Source organism: Adiantum capillus-veneris, chromosome 23 (assembly GCF_014529385.1).
Source record: "Adiantum capillus-veneris isolate H3 chromosome 23, ASM1452938v2, whole genome shotgun sequence".
NCBI classification, from domain to species: Eukaryota; Viridiplantae; Streptophyta; class Polypodiopsida; order Polypodiales; family Pteridaceae; genus Adiantum; species Adiantum capillus-veneris.
Window position 1 is genome coordinate 148,097,803 of NC_140953.1, and position 23,560 is coordinate 148,121,362.

The following is a 23,560-nucleotide window of genomic DNA, read 5'->3' on the forward strand; positions in this document are numbered from 1 at the left end:
CCTTACACATCATACCCTACTTGCCTGCTGAACCGTTGATCACATTTGAGCTCATTAACCTCACATTTTCAGCCTGGACCACTCCCTACATACCTCCCCCCCTCCCCTAGCATCAACAATCTTTCAAGCATCAAGAGCCATTGATCAACTCAACATAGAGCATGTGACCTGTTTCACTATGGGCCATATAGGACCTTCAAGAATGACAATTCAATCTCTCTATCCCCTCCCTTTTTTATCACCAAGGCATAGTCAATTGATTCGCCAATCCCTCCATATATGAGGTCATCTTGAACCCAAGCTCATCTGTTGGAAGTTTTCATAAACCTCACAAGTTTCTCTTTCAAGAGGTTCTTACTAATGTACCAAGATCCTGAGCCCAAGACCAATAACAATTTCATTATTTAAGGTGTTCGTATGGAATCGAAACATGACGGAGAGGGAGCTCCCAGCAGGTCTTGAGTTCAAGATCTGGTACATGAATTTGTTACAAATCTGGTAGCTTAGGAAAATGAGGGTAGCCACCTCGGCGCAGTAGGAGCTCTGGCGCTACAAGCTTATTTCCTCTCCCAGGCAGCTGTACGCATTCTAATTGAATAATCAGTGATGCTAGGAAGGCAAGCTATCACTGCTGCTCATTATCGCCGGCTCAGCTTAATCAATAACACACCTTGAGAGAAACAGGGAATGCAAATGGCAACTGCTGGAGTTATATCCTCATTTGCAATGCTTACATACTGAGGGTGAATGGCAGATAGGCAAGTCATCCTCAGTTTGATTAATAACCGCTATGTGAAAAAAAGATGCATCAATACAGTAGAGGCCAAGGTGCTTCTGATAAATTATTTGAGGCTCAGCTGCCTTAATTCACACCTGTAACATGCCTTACATTTTATAGCCTATTGTCCTCAATTTAGCGATTACATATGTTAATTTCAATGATATGAGAGTATACAGAAAACTGACATCTATAGCCTATGACTAATCCATCCTAGTGTTCGACCACAGCATGTCAATGCGCATGGACAAAGAAGTATCTTTTCCACAAGGGACCCTATCTGTTGTGAGCTGCAATGATCCGCTATCTATCGTCTATTGAACAACAGCGCAAAAGGCCCAGGGTAACTTGACAAGCGACATGCAAAGGATGAACTCTGATTTAAAATCAAAGTGGCACTGGTCCCTGCCTCAGTCCTTGATGGCTAGCTCAAAGCTTCTCTAATGCCACACCTTCCAAATGCTTCTTACTCACACTGCACCTGTTTTCTCCTTATTTTTACATGTTTTCACGATCAGTTGACGTGGTTGGAACATCTTCATTTCCATCAGATGCAGGAAAAATGATTTTGAGGGCTAGCCTCACCACACCTGCACTTACTTCCTGTGCACGAGCTCTGAAATCTGCCGCATTATCGCTTCTACCTCGCCACCTCTCCTTTAAGCTGCGACTTGTTCTTGTAAAAGTCTCCTTGCATCTGCAATGCTGGGTTCAGATGGAGAAGACAACAAAGAACTGATCACAAATACCAAAAACACATGGCAACCTACTTGGCCGAAGCAACTAGAAAACGTGACTTTAATGACTCAGAATCATCCAATAAAGGTGACCTTTGAGGGCTCTCTTGCATGGGCTCTAGATTAGTTTGGTGCCTGCAACAAGCATTCTTATGAGTGGGAAGACGTCACAAAATAAGGTCCTACGCATCCTCATCATACCTATCTGCTCCGTGTGATCGAATTCGGCTAATCCAGTGGTTGCAATTCATTGTCCTTCTTCCAGCAGCAGAAAGGGCTCCATCCACCAATTGCTCAATGTGCGTCTCAGAGACCCTCGGGTTCTGTAACGAGCCCCTCTGAGCCAATTGCTGTGCCAAGTGTTGCATGATCTGTTCCTCAAAGTGATTATAGCTTGCAAAGCCTGGCACCTAGCACACCACAGGCCAAGGACAATAATCATTGAGGCAAAACAGTCAAAAGTGATCACTTGAGAGGATTGAAATAAACCTAGAGCACACACCTGCTGAAGCTGGATATCATCCTCAAAATGTCTCCAAGCCTGCTCTTGCTCTACTACATCCAGAAGCTCTTGGCTGCCAGGGTGGAATGCAACAAGCTGAGAAAAGGCACTTTACTGAGCAAGCGGTCTGATCATGGAGGAGTGATTACCTTAGAGGATCCTTAAGGCTGAGAGGTTGCCAGCACATTGGGCATTCTTTGCTCCTCTGTGCCCTGCAATCAACGAGGGTATAAAGAGGTGAGAAAACCATTGCAGCAGACAGACACCGCAGTAGCAAGAAGAGGACTTGGACGGAGTTACCATTCCAAGATGCACTGAACATGGTACTCATGCTTGCAAGAGGTGACCTGCACGAGAGATCACAAACTTAGCAGACCTAGAGCTGTCACTGAATACAAATTGCAAAATACCCATTTGAAGAGAAAGCACACATCAGAAGCTTAGTCTGACAGAGGGGAGAGAGAAACAGACATACTGTGGCCGGGTCTCTGGGGCAGAAAGGCTCGGATGCTGCAAGAGTCCTCGCAAGCGCCCTGAATTCCGCCCTCGACGAAGGCAGCAGCCGATGAAGAGGAGGAGACAAGATGCCTTTCTCCTGCGTCTCCCTCCTCTCCTCTTTCCTCCTGCGTGCCCATCGCTGCAGCGCTCGCACGCTCTCTCTCTCTCTCTCTCTGCCCACCTCGCAAGCGTGGAGTCGTCTCGGCCAGGAAGCGTTGCGCTGTTTTCAGCAAATGCGAAGTGAGAGCCTCTCCCCAGACACAATCACCTACGCTCGCATCTTGCAGGCATGTGCCTCTACGCAAGATGTTGATATGGGCACAAAAATTCAGAGGTTGTTGAAAAGAGATGTCGTACTTAGCACTGCCTTTGTTGATATGTATGCCAAATGTGGTGTACTACATAAAGCACAACAAGTGCTTGAGGGGCCTATTGTCATCTCTTCGAATTCTTTGAGCGTGGCCAGGAAGCTCTGCATTGTTTTCAGCAAATGAGAAGCAATTACCTATGTGTGCATCTTGAATGCATGTAGCTCTACGCAAGATGCTGATGTGGGCTTGAAAATTCACTCTGATATTGTTAGTTAGGGGTTGTTGCAAAAGAATGTCGTGCTTGGGAATGCTGTGGTTGATATGTATGCCAAATGTGGTGCACTTCAAAAAGCACAAAACGTGATTGAGGAGCTTCTTGTCCGGAATGTCGTCTCTTGGAGTGCATTGATTAGGGGATATGCGCAGGGCCAGAAAGCTCTAGGCTGATTTCAGCGGATGCAAAGCAAGGACCTCTTTCCATATGCAATCCTATATGCGTGCATCTTGAAGGCATGTGGCTCTGCGCAGATGCTGGATGGATGGGTATAAAAATTCACGCATGTGGCTCTACGCAAGATGCTATTATGGGCTTCAAAATTCACTCTAATATTGTTAGTTAGGGGCTCTTGCAAAAAAATGTTGTGCTTGGCAATGCCTTGGTTGATATGTATGCCAAATGTGGTGCATTTCAAAAAGCACAAAACGTGCTTGAGGAGCTTCCTGTCAAGATTGTCGTCTCTTGGAGTGCATTGATTTCGAGATTCGTGCAACAGGAGCAGGACAGAAAGCTCTAGGCTGTTTTCAACAGATGCAAAGTGACGGCCTCTCTCCAGATGCAATCACATACGACACAAGATGCTGATATGGGCATAAAAATTCACACTAATATTGTTAGTCAGGGGCTATTGAAAAAAGATGTTGTGCTTGGCAATGCCTTGGTTGACATGTTTGCTAAATGTGGTGCACTTCAAAGAGCATAAAAAGTGCTTGAGGAGCTTCCTGTCTAGAGTGTGGACTCTTGGAAAGCACTACTTGCAAGATTTTCCCCACAGGGACAGGGCCAGAAAGCTCTAGTGTATTCTCAACAAATGCAAAGCGAGGACCTCTCTCCAGATGCAATCACCTATGCATGCATCTTGAAGGTATATGAATCTATGCAAGGTGATGATATGGACACAAAAATTCACAATTATATTGTTAGTCAGAAGCTCTTGAAGAAGATGTCGTACTTGGCACTGCCTTGGTCAATTTGTATGCCAAATGTGGTGGGCTTCAGAAAGCACAAAAAGTGCTTGAGAAGCTTCTTGTTTGGAATATCATCTATTGGAATGGAGACGGCCTGCAATAGAAATTTGCAGCAATCAGGCAAGTGCATTTTGAGAGAGAGCGTATATACTGTTTGAGTCATGGTGTATTTGGTGGCGGTAATCTTGCCTAGGAAACTCACTCAGTTTGCTGGTTGCAGGTTTGGCCATGGATGCCATAGATATCACAGAAACGATGATGCAAAACACATACTACTGGCAAGGTGGTGCAATAGCGTAAGGAAGTTTTAGGAGCCGATCCATCCAAGATTGTGCTTTGATGCAAATGACCAATACCAAAGGTACATTTATATTCCGTATTTCGATTTCGTTTAAGTTATCTCAAAAGCATCATGTGCACATTAAATCAATGAATTTACATCAGTTTTATTGAAAACACTGTAGATGAAGGTGACAAGGACTGAAGAACTTATGCGATGTCTGACAAAGAGACACATGGGGATTACACCATGGCATGGAAACCTAGGATGATACATGTTATCGGTAATGAGTTCTTCTTGGTGCAAATGCGGTATTTTTACCATAAGAGAGTCCCTCAAACACTTGAGGAGAAGCATAAGTCCCCCTTCAACACTAGAGGGGATAAAAGTGGCGAGGGAAGGGCACATTCCCTACGGTATTATTATAAATGTGGAGAACGGTGCCAACTCCACACCATACGTATGTATGGTTTTCTTTTTTCTTTATGGGCACAAGCATCCCAATGCGCGAAACGCATTTTCTTTCATCTTTAAAATTTACTATTTGCAAATTTTCTCCTTGACACATCCGTTAATGCCAAATTTCATTTGTCTTGCGAGGTCGTGGAGCTTTTGGTAAAAGCTTCAAAGAGATGCTACAAAACCTCCAAAATAAGAGACGATATAAGGTGAAAGGTACAACAGTGCTCGTTTTCTTTAATTCACACCATTTTCCACAGTGCATCAATCAAGGCAAACTAGTTTGGGTTTGGAGTCGGTTTGGGGTGGGGGTGTTCATAGTGAAGGGGGTTGTTCATCATGAAGGGATCAAGGGTAGAGGTGAATCTCCACCGTGCAAATACTATATAGTTCTTGAAACAAATCTTTTGGGTAGGCAAAAGTGATGTCTGCTATGACCTTTGCAGCGCTGATGTGACAGCAAGGAGGAGGAAACTGCATTGCACTCTACACTCTGTTCACCATCTGAAACTATTGCTCGGCTCTGCTATCGTTTTTGTGACGTGATTTTCCGCCTACCTTGTCCTGCATCCTGATGCACTTGTTGAGATTGGGCACATAAACAACCTCAGGCTCGCTTAAAGTATGAGATTACCTTCAGGCTCGTGGATTCAGTACCATAATCTATAAACCTTTGTAGTAATGATTTCGTGTGCTTCTCAAGGCTCTTCTACCTCTTGTAAATTTGAGCAATATGCACTAAAATGCTTTAGTACCCTTTAATCAGAAGCATTGGCTTCATTGAAAGTTAGCAATAGATCAAATATTACAAAAGGAGCAAAAGCAAAACATATCTAAACACCTTGGTAAAATTCTTTTTTTTTTCAAAACTCACAAATGTGACGCCGAATCACCCACAATATACATTTGGAGTCTCATTTGCTTACTTCCACAAGAGGCATATTACCCTCATTCCTCTTCATTTGAGTCTATATTGTAAGCCCCTTGAGGACTATGGAGTTATGTGTGCCTCTTGGTGCATTATAGACCATATTCCAAAATGTTTTCTCGGAGTTGACAGTGCCCTGAAGAAGAATGTTGTGGAACCCATGGTGGCTAACATACTCTGTGCAACATAAAAGGCACTTTCAAGCTTGCATGCGAGCTTTATGTGGGTGCCCGGTGCCATCAATTGCACCACACATGTTTGGTAGGTCCGTAATGGCTTGGAAATCTTCTTGATCTTTGCTAATCGCCTACTTGAAGACATCTCTAAGTGGGTCCGAACAAGCATCTCATGAATTGTGAGTGCTTGAATGATGAGGGTGGTGTGCTTTCTCATAGTAGAATCTCCCATCCCTGACGATTGGCATATGTTCTTGTAGAATGGCTATGTGCTAGCCTCCATAGCATGCAACCAAATCTTGATTAAGTTGGATGGGCACCCTAGACCATCCATGCATGCCAGGACATGGTAGATGGGGAAGGATGAGTTCTTTCAACTCATGGAAGGCCTTATAAGACATCCTATAGTACATCCTAAAGATACCTTGACAGTCCATCCACCCTGATGTCCAAATGATGACATTCAAAAATGTCACCTGCCTAGGGAAGCACCACCACATCCATGGCTCAAATCCAATCAAACCCTCCTCTGTCAAGATGCAATACAACAAACTACACAACCAAAAAATTTGAAATGCATAGAGTGGATTCTATGCCTCCTATAATCTTGTAGTGGGTCATGCTCACTAGAGGAAATGTGATGTCAATTTTGAAACAACACAAGAAGCAAGTATTTTGCATCAACCTCATCCATCCTACATTTAAAAAAAAAGAGTGCATTAAAGAATAATATCTTACACACTTTGCTTTCCATTTACTTCCTCCTTCACTCACTCCCTCCCTCAACACAATTTTAAGTTAGTTAGGGACGTACCATGGATTTGGTGACAATCTTCGCAAGGTCTAGTTGAAATTTTATGTAAATCTCCATTCGTTGACTCTCCTCATCCATCCTCATCTTCAACAATCTCTCCTCTTGGATGGCTCACTCCTTCTCGCAATCTTTCATTGTTTGGGTCATTCCTTTCATTCCCTCCTGGGACACTTTCGCAATAGATCCTAGCAATGTGATTTAGGATCTTTCAATTTTTGGGCTTTAACTCTTGGAAGGTCTTGTACCTAAGGTATTTGTACCTAAGGTCTTGTACCTAAGGTATTTGTGTTGTATCCCCCCCATTGGTTGTGCCACCCACTCCTAGAAGGTCTTGTACCTAAGGGATCTGTGTTGTATCCCCCCCATCAGTTGTGCCACCCACACTCCTGGAAGGTCTTGTACCTAAGGGATCTGTGTTGTATCCTCAGGGGGCTCACTATGTATTACTTGTGTATATAGCTTGCGTTCAAGTACTATTTATAAAACTCCTTATGTGTGAATTTTTTATAAATAAAATATACCCTTTTCGTATTTAGTCTGTAAAACTTTTTCCCGATTTCTTTTACAATACCCTTCTGTATGTGAAACCATGAGAAAATATGAAATCTAATAACCCCTTTTGATGCACACACGTGATAGTCACATAATTATTAACTGACACCCCCCCCCCCCTGATCCCCCCCATCGGTTGTGCCACTCCTTTCTATGTTAAAATGTGTAAACAAAGAAGAAATCTCCACAAACATATAAACGAACCTCCTATAATACGAACATAAGCCCAAAAAAAACTACGAACTTCTTGTACATTCTTCAAATCTTGCCAATCTCAAATGGTTTAGGTCCATCTTTGCACCCTCCCCAAAAAGTGTATCTCGGGCAAGAAAAACTTGCCCTTCTTCCCATTGACCACAAGTCAATGTTTGTTGTAGTGTCTAGAAAACCTATAATAGATGGTGTTTGTGCTCTGCCTCACTCTTGGAGAATACAATGATGTCGTTGAAAAAGATGCCCATAAATGATTGGTACTCTCTAAAAATCATGTCCAGCATCCTATTGAACGTTGCAAGAGCATTTGTGAGACCAAAAGGCATCACCAAATACTCATACAATCTAAAGAACGCCCTGACGCGGTCTTGTATACATCTCTGGGAGTGATCCTGATCTGACAATAGCCACTCTTCAGATCAATTTTGCTAAAGCATCTATAACCCTGTAACATGTCTAGTATATCATCGATCCTAGGTATTGGAAACCTATTCTTGATGGTGATTTTGTTGAGAGATTTGTAGTCAATGCACACTCTCCAAGGTCCATCTTTCTTCAAAACCAATAACGTTGGTGAATAGTAAGGTGATGTGCTGGATTGAATTAGACCCTTTTCAAGAAGCTCTTTTATTTTCTTCATAATTTCCTCATTTTGGGATCTTCTAACTTGGTAAGGTGGCCGGTTTGGTGGCATGATGCCAGGAATCAAATCAATCGTGGGATCTTCGGGTCACTTAGGAGGTAACTCTCTCGGTAAGCCTTTAGAAAAATAATCGTCTTGAGCATGCAAAAAAACTTTTCGTTCATTCTCGAGATTGGAAAAATTTGACGTTTTATTGTCATTTAACTTATTCAAATAGATTGAGTAAACAGACACACTAGATTTCATTAATTTTGAAATACTCGAAGCCGAGGGATTCCCAAAAGGACGTCACACCCTTCCAAAGGCATAATGTAGAAGTCCTTGTGTCCTACATACCCCTGGCAATGCAACCAAAGTTTCCTATGATAGGTTTGATGGCAACATCCCGTCCTGGTGCCACTAGAACTACCTCAGTCGGTGGTCCCATCTCTTCGAGCGTAATCCCAAGTCAAGCCACCAATTCAGTTGAGATGAAGTTGGCCTTGACTCCTTCGTTGAAAAAGATAAAGGCTTCTTGATGTCATACTTTGCCCCATGCTTTGCAGAGCTCCATAATTTCATCCATCTGGTCTAGGTCGGTCCCCACAAAGTCTGGTACCAATCTTGCCTTGTTCTTTTCTTTCATTGCTCGCTATTCCACCACTTTGGCATATTTTCTTGGGAGCACTACAGAGAGAGAAACCTTGCACATGGTGTCACAAACACACTAGCAATGAGAGAAGCAAAGAGTACACATGCTTAATAGAGAATGTAGAGAAGGGCATAAGCTCGTCATTACCTCAACATTGAGTACAATCCAAGCTTGCAAGCCATGGAAGGTTTAGCTTGCAACTAAGGAGAAGAGAACTCTTGCTTAGAGATTAGGCCAAAATCCTTTTCACATTATACAAAGTGATTTTCAGACCTAAAGCTGCAAACTATTTGCTTGTGTAGACAATAACTAAAATGGCTGCTCTAGACAAAGTCTGGGAGCTTAGGTACACAAATTGGAACTCATGTGAGCCTAGGCTATCATAGGAACATTACACCACATATGGTGTCTCCATTTAACCACTTATAAAAAATCATAGAAATTAAGCACAATGTTTGGGTGGTTCCCAAAACATCTTGTATCTTTGTATTTGTAACTAGTAACTCCAATCAGGGAATAAACTTGTGTTTTCTCCTCCTTTCCTCATTCCAACTGAGTATTACATCCATGATTGACTTCTTCCAAATCACCACTTTGACTAAGTTTTTCACCTTTATGAAACACTTTGAAAATAGGTCACATAGGCTCCAAGTGATGCATTCAAGGTTCACATAAACATATTACACCATGATACTCCACTTTCACCATTCTTTTCTCCATTTACCATGGTTGACCAAGATTTGACAATTTTGACCAAGGTTCGCAAAGCTTGATTGGCATGTGTGCATCTTTGGTCCAACAACTCCCCCTTGTCTATAATGAGTGTCTCTTCTTGGACTCTCCTTGGCACATGGCCCAAGATGAAGTGGATGACATACTGGAAGGGTTGTTTGAATGGAACTGCCAAGGCATAATCGGGTTGCTTGGACTGTAGCTGAGAAGTAGTATTCTTGTACCAAACACTCTCTTATTGAAACTTGCTTATGCCTTGGAAAATTGGTGCACACAGCACCCCCTTGTCAAGATTCATCTACGCATTGGCTAATGATGAGGCTCTTCTTTATTGAAAACTTGAACAACAAGTTGAGATAAAGGGAAAATATTCAATGCAAAAAAAAGTGCCTTTATCTTTTATTTAATCATCAAAGGTAGGCCCTTCAGATTAGTAAAAGCACTCCTAATGCATATGTCAAATGGTGAAACATCCTATCCTGCACGCTTAAAGATTATGAAATAAGAATAGTATTTGGTATAAGAAAAGAGAAGTGATGGGCTCTCTAAGAACCTTTTGTAGTACTTATATTAACACGTCAAAAAGGGATTTTTTAATAGGAGGTTTCTCCACTCTTTTCTCACAATGCATGAGTACATGAGTGTACTCCACCATCTCCGCTATACTCTCATCTTAAACTTAGACTTGTACTCTTACGCTCATCTAATCTAGAATGAGTGACATGACTTACATATGCTCAACTCTTTAGCTTGATCTAAATGCACACCAAAACATGAAAAATAAAGATAAAATATGTACATGCAATGAGTAGATAGGACTTGAAGCTCTGGTCCTAGCATTCAAGCACAATTTGGCTCTAGAACGCCCGACTCGTGACTCTTATGCTAGAGTGTTTGCTTTTCAATAGCTATTTAACTTTAGTGGAGAAACTTCTTACCGTAGAGTAAATCTTAAAGAGTTTGAACTCTTTGCTAGATCCTTTTTATGTTAGAAGGCTGGCTAGTACAATTCTCTCAGTCAAAGTCATCGTCTTTAATTTCACTATTGATGGAGTTGGTGATGCCTTCAACCTTCTCACTAGTATGGAATGATTTCTTACGTATCGATACTTGATTGTACATTCCTATCATGTGGGTGGTGTGGCCCTTGTTGTAGCTATGAAGCTTTCAGTATCCATGCTACTTTTGCCTTTATTGATCCCTTTGGTGCTTTGGAATTGAGATCTCCTTTGAGCTTGGATATGATTGCATTAGGCTTTTGATAAATTGGAAGCCAGACTTTTTCATTACCTATATAGTAGATTTATATGCAATGAGGAGATCCTTGGGTAGCCGCATTTGCATTGGTTTCTTAAAGGGATGATGGTGATACTTTCATTTCTTTGTTTCCCTTACTTCTCACCCGTTTCCACAACTCATCGGCCATTTGGGCCTCATTTGGGCATCCAATTTTGGAATCAATTGCTCCTCTTGTTTGAGTTTCTCTTTATTTGTAGCAGGCATTGAATATGCAAGGGGAAAGTTCCAATGTTAGCTCATCATACAGAGTTTGCCAAGGTTCCCTAGTTGAGGACTCATTAGTGCACTCCTTTCCAATTATAGCCTCCTAATGAGTTGTCTTGAAACAAAAACATGCTTCGTATACCACTTTCAAGTGATTTATAAGAATGGGATGATTAGAGAGGAATAATAACAATGTGGAGAGGCAATTTAAGTACAAAATTGCAAAACGAATCAAAGAACTCAATCCCCTAATTACTAGTGCATGTGTTCATATCACACCCACCATATACGTACTTAACTAGTCCTAAAGATTCCTCACCAGGTTTAGTTTGGATAGACAAGAAAATTCAAGCTTAACCCCACATGTATAGACAACAAAGAGGTTTAACTCAATGGCTAGTTGCCTTTTTGTTGAGCTTGCTTGGTCTGAAAAACTACTGGGGTGGGTGAGCTCTTGGGGAGTTTTGACTACAAGCGAACGAATGTCCCTTGTTTGCAACCAACAATGCCAACGAAACCTTTGTAGCCTCACTGCCAAGGATGCCAAGGACTATCCTTTGGTCACCTTGGAGGGAGTCATGGGGGAGAAGGTGGTGAGCATGCGGGCTCGTTGTGCTAGCTACCATGCAAAACTTTTGTTGCAAAGCTCTCATTCTACATTTTTCATTCACTCCCTTAATATAGGCTTTCAAGGCACGTTATTTTTGGTGCATGCTTTTCAGCTCTCTGCCTCACGTGTTGCTAAACTTGGTGATGCACTTCTCGAACCTCTTCTTTTTGTGTAGTCACCTCATCTATCCTTTGATTTTAGTTGCAGATCAGCCTCGACCTATCTTTTTTGAGTTCTATTCTCTAGGAGTCTTGAAGAACACAAAAGTATTCAACGCATTTTCTAAAAGTTTCCATTCTCACAATCTTCCAATTTTTCTAAGACCTATAATGTAAAATTAACATAACTCCTACATACTATCCAATTTCAAAATTGGATAGTATTCAAAATTGTTTGTTTTGAATAGTGCCCCAAACATTAGTACATGATTCATATATAGAAAAGATGCTTCTAAACTTTAAAAAGGATAGTGTTGAGCGAATGCAAAATTTATTGAAGTAAAAGCTCAGGTTACATCCAAAGTGGACAATATTTTGGGAACAACCCCTACAAAACTAGGGGAAACAAGTTATGCAATCAAAGATGCAAAATGTTGTTGTGCTTGGATCATGATTCGTATGTAGAAGCCAAACTTAATTGCCTTTCTTTTTGTGATTTCCTAAAGTCTTTGTTAGGGGAAGAAATAAGCTAAAGAGGGTGCATCAGGCAAAGAATTGCAATAAAAACTTCAAGAGGAGTTGAAAAAGAAAAAGTTAAGATTGCTACATTTGAAGATGAATCCTAAAAGAAACGAAGAGGGTGCATCAGGCAAAGAATTGCAGTAAAATCTTCAAGAGGAGTTGAAAATAAAAGTTAAGACTACTATAGTTGAAGATGAAGCCCAGAAGAAACGAAGGGAGAATGAATCTAGTTCCTACACCCCACCACCATCTCCTCATAGGGGTGGTTCTCCTCCAAAGGATGATGCTCCTAAGGAAATCTAAAACTCATCTAATAACAAATGCACCAATAAAGAGCATCCCATTATTTTGCATATGGTAACACCTAAGCTTAGTTGGTCATAAATATATCCAAAATATGAGAGGCATCATATAACTATGAAGTCTTGGGAAGGTCAATTGTGCTCGTGATATGATCTAGATACATGGTCCTAAGCAAAGGAAATTCTTGCTTTGTATATGAATCCAATAAGCAATGGAAACACAAATTCTCTTTCTTAGCTAGCACTCCATTTGATTGTGAGCGAGGTGTTCCCACTTGGACACATAAACAATTCATCGATGCTATTGTGTTTGAATCAAGAGTGTTATAATAGTTGCTCACGAGTGACTACACCATTTGGTTGTGGGAGAACAAGCCGCATTAGGTGAAATTTGGACTCACAAAGGGGGCCTTTAAGCAGTTTGACTTTACCTCTCTCTACCAAAACGGGTGTATGGATAAATTTTTGCAAACAAATTCCAAAGTTGGCGAAGGTTTGCCAGTTAGAATGTCCTCTTCAAGCTCTATCTACTGATATATAGCACGCCATGAGATTCCTCATATTTTAGAAGATTATTTTTTTGATTCACTTACATTCTAACAGAGTTGTCACATCATAGGTGAATAAAAAAAAAGAATCTTCTAAAATATGAGGAATCTCATGGCGTGCTATATATCAGTAGATAGAGCTTGAAGAGGACATTCTAACTGTCAAACCTCCGCCAACTTTGGAGTTTGTTTGCAAAAAATTACCATGCACCCATTTTGGTAGAGAGAGGTAAAGTCAAACTCCTTAAAGGGCCCCTTTGTGAGTCCAAGTTTCACCTAATGCTTAGCTCAGTCAATAGAGCACGTGGTAGTGGGAGAGAACCCCTGTGGTTGCCCTTTTAGGCTATTAGGGATGCTCAAGGTGCCCCCAAAACTGGAATGACATGGTCAATGTTTTGAGTAGCGTGGGTACGTAGTGCCACCGGCTTGCAATACTTGCACGACCCGCTATAGTATTGTTAGAGATTGCTACACTTATGAGAAGGGACGAGAAAGGGAGATTCATGTGTAGGTGAGAAAGAAGCCCAATTTGGCACCAATGTATCTTTGTTAAGTTCCAACCTCATTTATGCATTGTAGAAGTAGGAAAATCAAAACAAAGAAGCTTTACGACACCATGGCTTGAGGATTCATAATCTCCACCCAATATAGGTTGACCATGCCCCTATACTTAGGACCCCTTTCCATGCATCCATTAGGACTAGAGATCCCTCTAGCCCTTGTTCCTACATGCTCCTAACCCTTAGCCAAAGTCTCCTAGCTCGCATGAATTTTATCATGACACTGGTACAAGATGGTGTGTGCCACGTATATGCATGTGGAACAATGGCGTAGATAGCCTCTTTTTGTTGTTTTGTAGAGAGAAGTGTTGAGACTTGAAAAAAGTGATTAATTACATAAACAACACTAGGAAAACTAAAAAAAAATAATCATGGCTTTTGGTTGTGAGTGAGATGGGAGATTCAACTGAGAAGAAGGAGCTCCACGATTTGGCAGCTTGTGGGTAAGGGTGGGGGTTGTGTTGCAGAGGTGCACCCTTGTGGGATTCGGACACCACCCGAGACACAAGTTCTCTCGTCTGCTTTATTACAGAGTGCAAAACTACCTTTGTGACAAGGCAGTTATGGCTTTTGATAAAGACGAACAACCAAGAAATCATTTAGCTCAACTTGGGCTTGAGAACTTGGGGTACTTGTGGCTATTTAGCACAATCCGCTCTCATGTACTTTGTGTTTTCTCCACCTAGCTTGAACCCAAATATATGTTTTTCTATTTCATCTCATATTCTATCCAAACATCTTGTACTAATTCTTGGCACATAGAAATTGGATCTTGAAGGTTTTTGTTTGAGGTTGGAGCAGCAAAACCTCCTTTTTCATCCGAGGAGCTGTCAAATTACTCTACCATGGCCACATTTGATCTTGAGGATATATCCACATCCAGATTGATTTTTGCAGCCATCTTTGTAACCAATAGAAGTCTTGTAGACAAGGTTAAATCTAATATAAATTGAAATTGATCCCCTAATGTCACGCTACCTTTCACCCGAGTAGCAAACTCACCTTGCACGATGAAGAGGAAGCCATTGCTAGAACAATTTCTCAAGAGTATGGCCGTGTACAATCTGATTGGCACCCATTCCTACATTTATAGACAATCAACACAGTAGAATCAAACAGTGAATTTTTCTTCATCTTAACCTATGTGTTGTACTCTCTCTATCTATCTATCCCCCTCTCCCTTTCCCTCCCATCTATCCCTACCTATCCCCGTCTATCTCTCCTTATATCTATCATTCTCTCTCTCTCTCTCTCTCTCTCTCTCTCTCTCTCTCTCTAGCACACACTCTCTCTACCTCCCACTCCCCCTCTCTATCTCTCTCCCTCCCTTCCAACCATCTCTCTCCACCCTCTCTCCCAGTGGTTCTACCTCTAACTCTTACCCCCCAACCCACTACCTCTCTCTATCCCTCCCCTTATCTCTCCTAATTGTCTATCCCTTCCTTTCTTACTAGCCCCCTCTTGCCTGCCCTTGCCTATCTCCATCCATCTCTCCCTCAATCTTCCTCTCTCTCTTCTATCTCCCCCTTGTCTCTTCCCCTCTATCTCTCTCTAAATATGTCCCTAGGCTCTCTACATCTCTCTCTCTCTCTCTCTCTCTCTCTCTCTCTCTCTCTCTCTCTCTCTCTCTCTCTCTATCTAACCTCATTTCCTTTCTCTTTCTCTCTATCTCTTTTCCCTTCTCTCTAACACACACTCTCTCTACCTCCCACTCGCACTCTCTATTTCTCTCCCTCCCTCTGCTGCCAACCTTCTCTCGCTACCGTCTCTCTCAATGGTTCTACCTCTACCCAATACATATATGTACTCCCCACCTCTCTTTCCCTCCTCTCCCTGTTGAGGGCTCCATCATTCCAATAGCTCCAATGACCAAAAAAATTATCAATTTGGAGGGATGAGCTACCCGACTAGGGCATGGAAACACTCACACGGTTAGTGAGCTAATCGTGGCAGCACAAATGGTTAACTCTATGAGGTGAGCTTCTCGGCCTATGGAGGAGCTAAGCCGCAATAAAGGGCAATCTCCATATCCACTTCTCTTCACCTCTAATCAACCCAATCACACATACTAAGATTGCAAGACGCACACAACACTAATCCTATCATGAAACACACTAATCGCAAGCACACACACATAGATCTATCGAGCACCACACTCCAATCAAACCTACATGCACACAAAAAAAAAAGAGGAAAATCATACAAGATTAGAGAGGGATTAACCACTAATTAGTTAAGATCTAGCTAATCTAAGCATCATAGGCAATCATAAGAAGCATGAGAGAGGCTTAGTGAAAGAGAATGAATCATTGATTAGTGTTAATCAAGTCTCATGAGCAAGGAGAAGCTCAAGGACTCCATAGCCACACACCTCAAGAGCTCCCAAACAGTGCTCTCAACAAATGAGCTTGAGAACCCTAATTTCTTTTACACACTACTTTATATACCTAGGGTAAAAATATGCAATGTCCGGGTGCCCAAGGCCTTTAGGGCTCCACCACTTACTGAACCTGCAACCTACGCACAATAACTGACCTATTGTTTACAACTTGGAACTCTCATTGAGCCCGTAACACATTAACATATTACAATGGCTTGAAATAAATCGGAAATTTACAATACGTGACCATTTTGGGAAAATGTGAAAAATGTGTAACTCCAATCTTTACTGCTTCTTCACTTTGATCTTCGATGTGCATTCGTATGTCTTTGGTCTTTAGCAGCTTTTGTTAACTGATGTTGACTCAGTTAACATTCCCTCCTTCCGATTTTAGTGCCCGTCCTCGGGCACCGTTGAAAGGTGTCCTTGGAGGCTGTGGAAGGTTTTGATTGGTTGTTGATGGGGTGATCGTATTCATTTATCATTGGATTTGTTGATGAGGTTCACTTTGTTGCAGCATCTTCGTTGGTCTAAACATGTCTGATGTGAGAGATGATGTTGCATTTGTCCGTTGTAATACCATACTGATGAGGTTGATGTTTATTTATGAAAAGTATGTACAAGAGAAGTAGAATAATGAGGTTCTAAATTAGGGTCAATATCTGGATGACCAAAGCAAAAAAACTAGTGGAAAAAAAGTGCCTTTGGGATACGTGCATTATTGGAGTACTTATTAGCATGGGAAATATTAATAAAGTACTCAAGGGATTATTTGCGTATAGATATGGAATTAAAAAAGGCAGCAAATATGAATGTTTTGCTTGTTGTAGTCTACTCAAGGTGCATAGATGGAAGCAAAAAAGAGTGTCTAATGCATATGTCCAATGCTGGAACATCCTATTTATGCATACACAGAAATGCATGGAAAACAATATGCTGTGCAAGAAAGATTTTGAGGGGTTATTCAGAAAGATGGTGTAGCTATAAAAGCATATGACATGGCTTTGCAAGTGGGCACCCCTTTCAAAATGTTTTTGATTGACGAGGATATGTGCTATCATCTTACTGTGCACTATGCGTGAGTGTTGGACGCTACGACACTCCACCAATTGTAAGTTAATAGACTTCAACTCTTATGCTCATCTCATCCAGCATGAGAAACACGACTTAGATATGCTCAACTCTTCTAGCTTGAGCGTAAGCCTAATAACTACGACTCTTAGCACAGAGTTTAATATGACTTGAAGCTTTGGGACTAATGCTTTGCTCATTTTATGGCTCAGCAGCCTGACTCTGACTATGCCAAAGAGTGTTTTTTGCATCCTGGCGACTTGACCTTTTACATTCTTGTGCTTACTACAAACATTTCTTCAGGTAAAAGTAAGCTTGATCCTAAAAAAAAAGAGTATTAGTGAAGGACCAAGTTGGCATTTAAGGTTTCTTTTGCCATACCTATTTTATCATCTTTGAATCTGCATTCGTGTTGGTTGGGTTGTCCTTCTTTGACTGTGAAGACTCCATTATCTGTTTGATTCTCCAATTAGGCTTGTTGATATGAGTCTTTGATGTTGTTGTAGGCCTCTATTGATCGTTGACATTTGACTTTTGACTAGGAGCATTGGAAGACTTAAGAATCCAAATCTCTTGATGACCTTTGTATCTCCATCGTTGGCTTTGCTTTGCTCTAGGTCTTGTTGAGTTCTTGAGATCTTCATGCAGGTCTGGTGTAGTTGCATTTGGCTTATGGTTGAATGTAGCCAAATCTTTGTATCTCCTTTGTAGAATCCTTGTCCAAGAGGAAGATTCTTTGAGATCCTTCTCTGTTCTGTATCCTCTTGAGAGTTGTGGTTGACTTTAGCATCTTTCGATGTTGTTTTGTTGTATACCTGCTTCTTAGGTATCCTAGGATATTGTCGAGGTTGATACCTTGTGGACCTTCTTTCTTAGGAGGTACTTGAAGTTACTTCATATGCTCTGACCTACGGTTTTGGTACCCATATTTGTTTGTTACCTTCATAGAACTCCTGTTCTTTTAAACTCCATTGTGATGCTATCCATCCCAAGTGTTTGTCTTTCTGTGTTGATTTCCTCTCTTTAATCCAAACCAAATCATTGACTTTGATTAAATTGCTCGGAACAAACACTTGCTTTACTTTCCTTTGCTTTCTTGAGTACTTTGGCTTAAATATCTTTGCTTTTCTGGGTGTCTCCTTAGAGGTTTCAATTGGGTAAGCAATTGACTTGACATTTTGAAAGGCTGACTTGCTTGAAGAATCTGATCCATGAGGGTTCTTTGATGTAGAGGCATATGATGTCACACCTTATTTGCTAGTCGATGAAGGGTCCACTTTAGCTTTACCTTTGTTTGCAAGATTTGTCTTTGATTCTTGTGACTTCTGCAACTCTGAATCTAGCATTAGTGGTACCTGTAACTGTTGCTTGCTACCTCTTGGAAAAGAGAGTATTAACATTTTATCTTCTTTGTAGACCTTGTGTTGATCTAACCACTGATGTCCAAGTATGACATCTGCAAGCATTTCCTTTGAAGGCTTCACCTGAAATTTTACCTGCTCTTCATGATTTTGGATGCTAAGGGTAGCAACCATTTCTTCTTGACTTGTAACCTTACCCATGATGTCTCTGCTACTTGGCTTGCTTTGAGTAATCTCTAGGATACTCTGGATGTTATTTGCAACCATATTGCAATTTGCTTGTATATCCAATAGAGCATTACATCTGACACTTGCTCCTTTTGTACTGCTGAGAACTATAGCTATTCTCATTGCTGGTTCTATTGAAGACCTTTTTCCTGCTTTTTCCATGGTCTCATCTTGATCTAGTTGTGTCTTTATGGAAGGTGGCTTGAGACTTTGTCTTCCAATCTCACTTCTAGCAGCTGATTCAACTGGCAATGGGTGATTGAGCTTTGGACTTTCTATTGCTTCGTGGTTGTTTGCAATTCCGTTCTTCCTAACTTCTAGCTTTGACGGCATTCTCTGCTCAATAGCTTCCGTGGTTGTTTTTTGTTCTAATTAATCTACACTTGATATTACCTGATTTGCTTTAAGCTCTTTCGAAGTTCTGTTCAAAGGAGATGAATCATCTTCAATAAGCTTTGCTTTGGCATCGGTTTCCTTTTTAACTGTGCCTGAGAACCTTGTACTGTCGTCCACGGGTGACTAGTCTTGATCTCCATTATTGATCATCTGTGATGACTTTGTCATGTTTGCATTCTGCATATCTAATATCTTCTGGGCCATTGGCATTCCCATTATGATGTCCTCTGGCATATCTTTTGCTATGATCACATGAAATTGAACTATGATGATTTGTGAACTTACTTCAATGGTGGTGGAGATGATCCCCATCATTCTGCTCGTTTGTTTCCTGATATGCTCACAAATTCAGAAGCATCTTCCAGCTGTGGTTGGTCACATGTTTTCCAAGTGCGAAAAGACATGAGGTTCTTGTTTAACTGAAAATCTAGCTTTACTTCTCTTGACAGCTTTCCTTCGTGTTCACCAATAATGTTGCACTTGATCCTCTTAGGATTCATGTTTGGATTGATTGCTTTTGCTATGGTAGCATCCTTTGGTTGAGCTTTATCTGCATTCTCTTTGCTTTGATCACCTGCTTCCATTGATGTCGACTCGTATGACTGTGATACTGCAGTTTTTTGCAATTGTTGAGCATTGTCCTTTTGCATGTGGGTAACCTTTGATCTTAGAAGATCCATTGTACTTTTTGGAAGAATCTGTCTCTTCTATGGAGATTTTGGTGGTGACCTTTATGTAGCTTTCTAGACTTTAACTTTCGTTGATTTTGACTTTCCTTTCACCTTTTCTGGCAGCTTGAGGCTTTGCATCATCTTCAAATAGTCTTTGACTTCAGTCGGGCCATCCATAGAGGTTTGTACAAGATCATGATCTTGCTCATATTCGTTACCATGTGCATCTTGATATGTATATGTGAGCTTGATCACATGTAACTGTTTGAACACTATGTGCTTGTCGGCTTTTGACTCTGACTTGTGGAGATCAGTTGAAACTTTTGTCCCTGATGATCTTCATATAAGCATTTGTCTGCAGATTCTGATGGAATCTGGGTCAATTGGAAACTTCCAACAACCATATGATCTTTCAATGGTTTCTTCTTTGAAGGAGTTTGTTGGCTAGAAGCTCTAGGGCTTCTAATCGGTGTAGCATTTCCTGGTATCAGAGCTGAGCTTGATGGATTTATAGCTCCCCCTTCCTAGGGTGATCACTATAGCCTGCTTCATTGTAAGAGTTCAATTTTTTTTGGCTCTGGCTTAGTCTCACCTTTTGGGACTACGAAGGTACACTTTGGGTAGCACTGTTGATGTTTGGCATTTGTGGACTTTTGCATAATTTCCTATGTATCTCCTTGAAACATGACAAATTATCCCCAATTCAAGCTATAGATAGCGTTATCTTTGCCCTGATATTGTCTATCCCATGGGTCTCCTATGATATGAGCTTCTGTGGTTTCAAGACCCAAGGCATCATAGATGCTAGACTCTCATCTATATCTACGACTGTTTTGGTCAAAGTACATGTTCGTTTGGTCACAATTTCGAAGCTTGATTTTCGATGGAGAAGAGTTTGGCTCTGAATAGATTTCTGGGTTTACTTGGGTAATATCTTTCAGCTCTAGAGAGGATGGCCTATAATAGATTATTTCCTCTGAAATGAACCATCCTTTTTTATCTATCACTGGATGCACTTCTATGAGCTGGTATGTGGGCCGTTCAAACACTGGTTGATCCTTTTTGTACAATTGCCCTTTTTGGCCTACATAGTGTACACATCAATTATGGGTGCTCCATCTAGACCTTTGTACCGTCTTTGGCTTGGTTCCCGAATTAGACTTGCTTCTATTGGTTGATCTGTTGGATCTTGCAATTCTGGTTCTCGATTATAGATTTGACGACTGTAATCCATGTACAATGACCCTGATTGCATTGCACCAAATGTATGCTTTGCTGGCTAGTGCAGATTTCTGGATAAACACTTGGGTTGATTGTTTGCACTTCTATTTGCACTTCATTTTTAAGCTTGCAATACCTGGCTCCAGTAAAGTCTGTGAACATCTGAGAGTTTTCTAAATCTGGCTTTACTCTGATCAATAGGATCTTGGCTCCTGTGTTGCTTTTACTACTCATAAGATACCTATGACTTTCTGTATCTATGTACAAAAATTTATCCCCATTGTAGCCATATAGCTGTAAAATTTGCTATATTGCAGTTGTGCATGTGTTGCCACTGCTTCTAGCATGCTTTGCTGTACTTGAACTCGCAGCTCGATTTGAGTCCATGTCGGCTTGTTTTGGGCCTTGAACAGCTTACTCTGCAATCCACCGTGATTGGTCGATTTTCAGCTTGATTGTGACAAATTTTAAAACTTTCAACTGCTCACGACTTTGAGATGGTCTTTTCGCTCGTTTTTTTGGCTGATATGATTCGTTTTGCTCGGGGTAATTTTCCCGACTGTTCTTTTGCTTTTCTGACGCTTTCTGGCTCGTTCTGGTTTTTCTGTCTTTTTTTGGCACTTTCGGCGACTTTCTTTTTATTTTTCCTAATTATTTGTGAAATTTTGAATTTTCTATTTTTTGGTATTTTTATGATTTTTTAACGATTTTTTGTGACTTTTTTTGAATTTTCTATGATTTTTGGTAAATTATTTGTGTATTTTTTATTTTTCTAGAAATTTTTGTGTTTTTTAATGATTTTTTTACAGTTTTTGTGGAATTTTTACTTTTTTAATGATTTTCTATGTGTTTTTTGATTTTTTGGTGAATTTTCTATGTGTTTTTCTATTTTTATAGAAAATTTTTAAACTCATTTTTTGAATTTAATTTTGATTTTTAAAATTTTTTGTAATTTTCTAGATTTCTTTTGATTTTTTATTTAATTTTTGGATTTTTAATGAGTTTTTGCTTTTTTAATCCTCTTTTTAAAATTTTATTGCATTTTTTTGAGTTTTTAATTCTTATTATGGTTTTTTATGAGTTTTCTATTTTTGGTGATTTTTAAAACTTTTTTATGAGTTTTTAATTTTTATTATTTTTTGTAATTTATTTGATTGATTGATTTATTTTTATTTTTAAATTTTTGTTTTGTCTATTTTGTTTTGTTTATTAACAAAACACTTACCTGCTTGGCCTGGCATTGACGAATAATGACGTGGGACGACTGCACGCGGGTCTGCAACAGCGCAGCGAACAGCGAGAATGAAGGCGAGCGCGTGGACTGTAGTGGACGCAGAGAGAAGCGAGTAAAGACGGCCTGCTTGGTGGGTGCAGATTCCCGAGGCTGGCAGGATCTGACAACGAGGGAGAGGGAGGGAGATGTGCACGTGCATGGAAACGAGGAGAGAGAGAGAGAGTGCGTTATTCGGGCGGGCTGCAGGCTGGGCATGTGGTGACACTTCACGACAGAGGGAGAGTGAGAAGAGAGAGAGATGAGGAAGAGAGAGAGAAAGGGGAGGGTGCACGCGAGCGAGAGAGTGTATGAGAGAGAGATCAAGGGAATTCTCTAGGTTTTTTTGGTCAAAATTTGAAGCTTTTGCCGGTAATTACACTAAAACTTGTGGAAATTGCCCGGTTTTCTTCAAGGCGAGTCAAAATCTAAACGGGATTTTAAGATTTCAGCTAGTTAAAATACACTCGACCCCGTTTTAAAAAAAAAAAAAAACTTGGTCACGCACGGACAACGAGAGAGAGGGGGAGTGTAATGGAAAGAGAGAAAGTTAGAGAGAGAGAGAGAGTGTTAATGGGAGTGTGTGTGTGTGTGTTTCCCCAAAGAGAGAAGAAGAAGAGTATTTTATTGTCGGCGATAATTATCCTAGCAGATTGTAAAGATCTATTTTTTATCAAATTTTTTTATTTTTAATTTCCAATCGTCCAGAAATGCCAAAAATAGGCCGCAAATTAGTTGAAAACGCTAAAATTCACCCGAAAATCCAAAAAATCCCAAAATTTGCTAGAAAAATCCAAAAAATTCTTGAAAAATTCTAGAAACCTTAGAAAATCATTGTCATTCACAACCAAGCATTTTTTATACTCAAAAGCACACCGAAAATAGCAGATTTTATCGAAAACACCAAATTCAACAAAATCATCAACCGGGCCCCCGAAAATAGCGAAACGCTCAAACTCGACCATGGAGGGCATAAATGCGAACAAAATGATGCCCTAAATACGCACACACAAAAGCTCATAAAAAGATCGCAAAATATCAATTTTTATGGAATTTAACCAAAAAATAATGCCAAAATTAGCAAAAAATTATCCGAAAAATACCCAAAAAATTTCTACAATTTCTCCACACATTGGGGAATAGTGCAGCCAAACAAAAGTGCCAAAATCACATCAAGTCAATTGCCAAACAATTTCATCAAATAAATCAAGACTAGGTAATTAAACTGACAAAATTAGGTCAAAATTTGGCGTAATTGGA

The 23,560-nt window shown here is 40.5% G+C and overlaps 1 pseudogene across 1 annotated transcript; it reads right to left on the minus strand.

Annotated features, from left to right (window-relative positions):
- Window positions 1-817: 817 nt before the first annotated feature.
- LOC147428803 (E3 ubiquitin-protein ligase RHF2A-like) lies at window positions 818-2,847 on the minus strand (annotated as a pseudogene). Its single transcript, XR_015186047.1, has 7 exons — window positions 2,493-2,847; window positions 2,318-2,364; window positions 2,167-2,229; window positions 2,018-2,090; window positions 1,717-1,925; window positions 1,549-1,650; window positions 818-1,475 (listed from the first exon to the last, which is right to left on the minus strand). The product of XR_015186047.1 is annotated as an E3 ubiquitin-protein ligase RHF2A-like (transcript).
- Between the last annotated feature and the right edge of the window lie 20,713 nt (window positions 2,848-23,560).